We start from the raw sequence: 7,256 nt of genomic DNA on the forward strand, positions 1-7,256 counted from the left end.
AGTACAGAGGCTACGGAGCTTTGAAAGGCAAAAAGATTGTTACCAAATCAAAGCAAAAAAAAGGGGCTACAATTAAGTAGTTAGTCTCTCTCGGTCAAAGCACAACAAAAGTTTATTTCTCATTTGTGCTATGACGAGAAACCAAAAAGAAAGCTTCAAGGTCTCAAGCATGGAAGAACCAACCATAAAAAACGTGAAGCCATCTTGGATCAGAAGCTCATCAACGATAAGAATCAAAACTTGGAGCCGTCAAGTTCAATGGTCAAGATTATAGAAGCTTGAAGAAAAATGATGAGAGAGAATAAGTGAGTTGCATGCAATACTCTCTCTCTCTCTCTCACTCAGCTGCTGCTACTCTTTGATGTTGGAGAAGAAGACCGTGTGAGAGTTGAACTTGTTTCAACCTTGGAAGTTTCACTCTTCTATATTAAGGGTGAACGGTCAAGAGTTGAAGGCAAGGAGAGTAAGTGAAAAGTACAGAGTTTACTCTCATAGCTACCCAAACTATTAGAGTTCTTCTCCTTCATGTAGTTCAATTAGTATTTTCTTTTTCTCAGTTTTGATCTGTCTGAGTCTCATTGTAAAAGGCAAACATGGTGAGGTTTGTAAGAAAAAACCAATGAGAGGTAAAAGGCAATGAGTTAAATTGTGATAAAAAGCCATAAGATGTCTTAGAGTTGCTTTGTACATCTTTCTGTTTTGTGTCATGATCTTGTGGAGATTTCCTTACAAGTTGGGTTAGCACTTTGGTATTGAAAGTTAGATTGAGGTCTAGTCAAATTCAGATTGGCGTTAGAATCTGAATTTGTCCCAAATAGGATTGGATAGATTCTAGAGAAGAATTGATATTTGTAATTTTAAAAAAGAGATAGTAAATTCTATCATAGTTGTGATGGAGACTGGATGTAGGCTACATGGTACTAAGTAGCTGAACCAGGATACATCTGGTGTCATTCCCTCTTCTCTACTTCGATTCTATTTCTGCCACTTAGGATACAAAATGAAAATGTCTCTCAACTCAATACGAGATAAAAGTAAAAATATCTCCTAAATTTCTGTGAAAAAGTAAAAATACTATACAGTAGAAAAAGAAGATATGATTCAACCCTCTCTTCTCTTAGTCACTGATAACTAACAAAAACTTAGTTATAAAATAATTTATTTAATATATCATTTCTCAAAAATAATTCATCATGTGTAATTTTTATAAATTTAGTAAACATTTTCGCTCTTCGTTCAATTCTACTTTTTACCAAAAATTTTTTATTAATTATTTAGGGTTAAATAATTATTATGGTTAAGAAAGGACATTACTAAGTAACGAATATTTTTTAACCAATATCAATCATCAATTTTTTATAAATTAATTTATTTAATTTATATTAAATTTTAAATTATATTTTTTTTATTTTGAATCTTATTATAAACTCTAAAATAAGATTGACTAATATTATTAGTTAACTAACAGTTAATTATTTATATTTTTTCAATCCAATTACATGTATACATGGGACTTATATATATATGCAATTATAAATTAAATACGCATACCCATATTCCGTCCCACAATATCCTTGAATATGTCTTCATCAGGGTCAAAATAACTCCATTCATCAGGCTCATGAGTAGGTTCTTCTCCCCCCATTCCGGTGAACGCTTGGAAAGGGTTTTCCATGAGTTTACTCAAGAGTTGATCACTCCATACGTGCTTCTGCTTTGTTCCTCTTACCTCCGAGAACGCTTGATTAATTAACAAGTAGAGATGCATTATGTAACAGGTAGGATTGGAGCAAAAATTGTTGTAATTAAATAACATACAAAGTAGTGTGAGAATAAAAAATATTTGGTAACAAAAAAATATTAGTAAAAAATTATTAAAATTTAATATGTTTTGTTTTATTTAATGTATTTTATAATAAAGAAATGTTAAATAAGATAAGTTTATCATGTTAGAATATATTAGCTACAAACATATATATAAATGGTAATGTTAGGGAGACAAAAAAAAAAATCAGAATTTATTTTATTAATTGTTACAACAATTAGTGAAGGATAAATAAAATAAATTCTAGCTATTTTTTTATAAGACTCAAAATTTTAAAAAATTAAATAATAAGTTACTTACGATTTATTATATTTATTTAAGATTATATTTTTAAAGATTTTTATGTATAAGTGGGGTAATTTCTTTAATTGCTGTTCCATTATATGTTGCTGAGATTTTTGCAGCGTTATTTCAATAGGGTTGAGTTATGGTTATTGTATATCGCCATTTAAGTTGCTGCTGTTGCTGCGAAAATAGAATGGAGTTGTGGTTGCAGCTGTCGCTATTGCGGGATGCAAGAAAAAGAATTTTTGAATGCCTTTAGATTTATGGGTTCGACTATTCGAGGTATGAGTCTTTTCTTAAAACTGTTTTATGATAAAGAATTGTTACAAGTCAATATTGCCATGAAGAATATATTTTTATGATTTTGTGAGGTTTATGGATTGATTTATTGACTGTTTGAAAAGATTGGATATTCTGATTTATCGATTGGTGTTGTTGAATTAGTTATCTTGAATTATTGAAAACGATTAGTTGTTGTTAAAGTGGTTATATATATATATATATATATGATGAGAAATGGCTCTGTTTTAGAAATTCGATTTATATATTTATATTGAGGAATGATTTGGTTTTGAAACTGTTAGAAAAAGGTTTTGAGAAAATGTGGTTTTAAAAGAACCTGTGAATGTGGTAAAATTCGAGTTTTAGAGGAGGTGCTGTTGAAATTTTTATAAAAATTAAAGACTTTGTTTAAAGTATTATTTGAAAATTTTGGATTGAAGAATTATTTTATTTGATTTTGATTAACTATGGAAAGGATTGCATTTTTGGGGTGTTTTTAATGAATTTTTAAGTAATTGTTCCAAAATAAGTGATTATGTTTCAATTGAGATTACGGTCGGGAAGTAAGGATGGTTTTGAATCTTTTGGGAAGATTTTTTAAATTTAAAGTGAAGTTAAAGTTAGTTTTGGTAAATTGTTTAAACAAAATGAGTTTTCATTGGATTACTTCTAATTAAAGGATTATATTTTGAAGAGTATTTAGTGAATTTAAAGTATTTGAATTTAATTTTGTGCAATGGAATGTTTTAAACTTAGAATGGAAATTGAAATCGGTTTTGGGAACTTGTTTTAAAATTCAAAGCGATTTAAGAGTTACGCTTTTGGGTATTTCAAATGAAAATGAAGAAATGGATTATTGAAGTTAATTTGGGACCTTTAATTTGGTGAAAATATAATGAATTTCAAGATTTTTGAAAATGTCTTAACTTAAAAAGCGAAAGTTGGAAATTATTTTGGAAAAATTTTGTAAGTTTGGTTAAAAATGAGATTAGTTGTCGCTCCTTTAAAGTCTTGAGACTCTGCCATAGAGTTTAATTAATAAATCTTGATTTAAAGTAATTAAGTGATTGATTTAAGAATAAATAATTCTTGAGCCTTTTGAAAGAGGTTTAACATTAAAATGGTTTTGAAGTTAGTTCAGGAAAATTTGGTTAAGTGAAATATGAATTTTACGAAAGAGGACTGGTTCAGAGTGAAGTTGTTTTAAAGGTTTCGGAAAGTGTTACAAAAAGTGATTTTGGTTTTAAAGGAAAATGATTTGAGGAAAAGTGATTCTTAGCGTGATGTGAATTGATTATATATATATATATATATATATATATATATATATATATATATACTCCTCTTGAAAGTAAATGAGGCAAGAGTGATTTTGAATCGTGATAAAAACGAGTATAAAAATTTATATTGAGTTCAGTATGAATTTGAGTTTGATTGATTATGAATATTACTGAGATGTAATTTACTGTGCTGGCAAGGACTGGAGTTAATCTCGCTTGCATACTGACTGATGTTTATTCTTGGCAAGGACGTGGCATGGTAAGGGTCGGGGTGAATCCTGCTTGCACACTAAGCTGAGTTTTGCTCCAAATAAGGACGGTAGTTAATCTCGCTTATTCGTGATTCTGAGCAAGAATGGTGGTTAATCCCGTTTGTTTGAGATCCCGGGTAATTAAGGACGGTGGTGAATCTCACTTACCTGTGGTTTTCTTTCTGGATGTATGGGTGGTCCAGCACGCATTCTGGATAGCACTGCCTCCGGTGAGAGGTGCAAGGGCACTACCCTTTCAGACCGGTTTTTGATGAAGTCAAGATTATTATTATATTCCTCACAAAGATGCATGACAGAGAGACAATGTCCGGGTTAGCTATCAGATGTGCTGAGTTATAATAGTTTAACTGACACATGAGCTCATGGCCATTAGGACAGGCATGCATCATGTGCATCTATGTGACATTTTTTGGGTATGCATATTGTACTTGGTTTGCCTATGTGAATAATTCTGTTTAACTGCTAATTGCTATACTTGATGTAATTGTCCTTGATTGTGTTTGTGACTGATTGGTTGGATTGTGGTGAATTGGGTTTGATTGAGTTGATTGGGCCGGAGGCCGTGATTGATTATGTGATGGATCGGAGGCTGCGATTAGTTTGTGTTTGAGGTTTAGCAAAGTATGAAAAATCAAGCTGGTTCAACATAGACTTAATTAATCTATGTTTGGAACAGGTTAATCATTCATTGAGTCTAGGTAACTTTTAAGATTTTTATAAGAAAAATATGAGTTTTGAATTTTGAATAATTAACTGATGGTTTTTGAAAAGGTTTGAATTTTGGATGATTAACCGTTGATTTTCAAAAAGGATTCATGAGACGAGCGATAATCACTGCAGTTAAAAATAGTTTTCTTTTATATATCTTCTTATGACAATTCTAAACTTTTCTAGTGAGACTGTGTGGTAGGTTCTCACCCCCTACAACCTTCTCTTTTCAATATATGGACGAAGAAGTTTATGAAGAGTTTATTACGTTGTTACTTATACGATATTGTTGTATTAGCTTATTTATTATTTTTTTTCTCGCCATTAATATTGTATTTTTATAAAAGGGATAGGAGTTGTAATTTGTAATGTTTATAAGTTGTTGTATAAAGAACTCTGGTTCTTATTATTTATATACATATATTTTAAGTGTTGTGATTGGTTTGCATGTATGTATGTAAGTTAAAAAGAAAAGTATTTTCGATTTTTAAAAAAAACAACGATACGATTTCAAGTTAAACAGGCTCCTATTTTATTATTAAGTATATGAAAGTCGTCGTAATATCCTAGTTATCAGAGTGATCTATCTAGAAGCGTGACATTTTAGTAGTAAAAATGTTACATTTTTGTCTAATTTCTTTTGGTTACCAAATAAACATTTCAGGTATATAAATTAGGAAGTTTTTTTTCTTTTGGACAATATCAACCAATTTTTAAAAATATTTTATTTATTTTAAATTCTAAATCATAAATGATAAACTCTAAATCTCAAATTATAACTAACTAAAAATTAATTTCATATAATTTTTTATAAATGAATTAATCAAGCTAATTAAGAGAAATAATGTTGCATGGAGATTATAGTGAAACACACATACCATCTACCAAACGGCTAAGGGAAGAATGCACGTATACTGATTTGAGGAATTGTAGAAAGGTATCATAATTTGGTGGCAAAAATCCAGCTCTACATTTTCCAAAGCACTTGGAAGCGTTTTCTTCGTCATACTCATGCCTTTGTCCCGGCAAATAATTACGTAGTAATTTACCTAATAGCCAACTACGTGCCTTTTTTTCCCCTACGCACAATTATTTAACCACAATAGTGTATGTTAGAATGAACAAATATTATGAGTGGTTAAAAGATAATAAGATTTGATTTCTTATTCCATCAAGAATACATCGTAAAGAGAAATAATTCCAGGTGCATCACTACTTTGGTTTTGCCATAATTTTGAACCAATATTAGTTCATTTTTTTCTTTATTTACACTATAAATATTAGACTCCTGATATTCTCTTATTGTAAATAAGATATATATTTAAAAAAATATTAGAAGGTCAACACTTTTTATTAATATTAGCTAATATTTAGTCAGTATATATATTATTAGAATTTATAATTTTAAATTTAAGATTTAAAATTTAATACTTAATATTTACAATGTTGACAAAAAAATAATAAGTTTTATTGATATTATGTAGCATTGCTTATATATTTAAACACAAATAATTAATGCTGGACAACATAAAATAGGGGAACAAAAATAAGGATGTGTTTGAAATCATCAAATATTTTTGGATTTTTTTTTAAATTTAAAATGACATTATATTTGGAATTAATTATATAAAATTAGGATCGATTTTATATTAAAGTTGATATAATGATTTAATTTTATATTTTTATTATTTTATTAAACATCATTGAACCACCGTATTTTTATCTGACCACTGCCGTCCTCCAGCTGTTATTGGACCCTGATCGATGATAAGCCAGGGAATGGCCGGTGGTTGACTGGAGTCGGCTCGTGATCTTTCGACAGTAGGGTGAGTCGGTTAGCAGCTGATGATCGATTGGGATCAAACCACAATATTAATAATAAATCTCAGTCAAACTGTTAGTATTATTTTAATACTTAGATGATAAAAAGAACATTTTATATTTTAAAATATCAAATCATTTTAATTACAATTAAATTAAATTTATAAAATTTACAAATAAATTCAATTTACATATTTTTATCCATGCCAAATATAAAACATTTGAATTTTAGATTTTTATGTCATAAAAATTTTAGTATTAAAATAATACCACTTCTTTTATTTGAAAATTTAACCGTTAAGAAAAGATACATAATTATATTTTTAGCCTCTTTTAACCTTGTCTCTTTTTGCCTTAGCTTTACCTATCTTTGCTTAGCAAGCATCTCAAAAACTTCTTTAGCATCGTACTCAACAACTCTTTTTTATTAATATAAAGTTTTTTTAATTTTATTATTGAAGAAATTAATTCTGTTTTTTTCATAAAATATAACTGATTTTATCACATGATAATTATAAATTACTAAAATAGTTACTTCTCTACTTAACAATTGTATTGACAAATTAACTGTTTTGATTCAATATTGTAGATTTAAGAATTCAATATATAGATTTGAAGTTGAAATTCGGTAATTATGTTAGTAGAATATAGACATTTAAAAAACAAAAAATATTTAGAAGATAATAAAAATTGATTTAAAATAGTTTAAATTTTTTATTTTATTTTTTTAATTATTATTGAAATAAATAAAAAGTTTTAAATAGAATAAACATATAATTTTAG

This window comes from Arachis hypogaea, chromosome 7 (assembly GCF_003086295.3).
Source record: "Arachis hypogaea cultivar Tifrunner chromosome 7, arahy.Tifrunner.gnm2.J5K5, whole genome shotgun sequence".
NCBI lineage: Eukaryota > Viridiplantae > Streptophyta > Magnoliopsida > Fabales > Fabaceae > Arachis > Arachis hypogaea.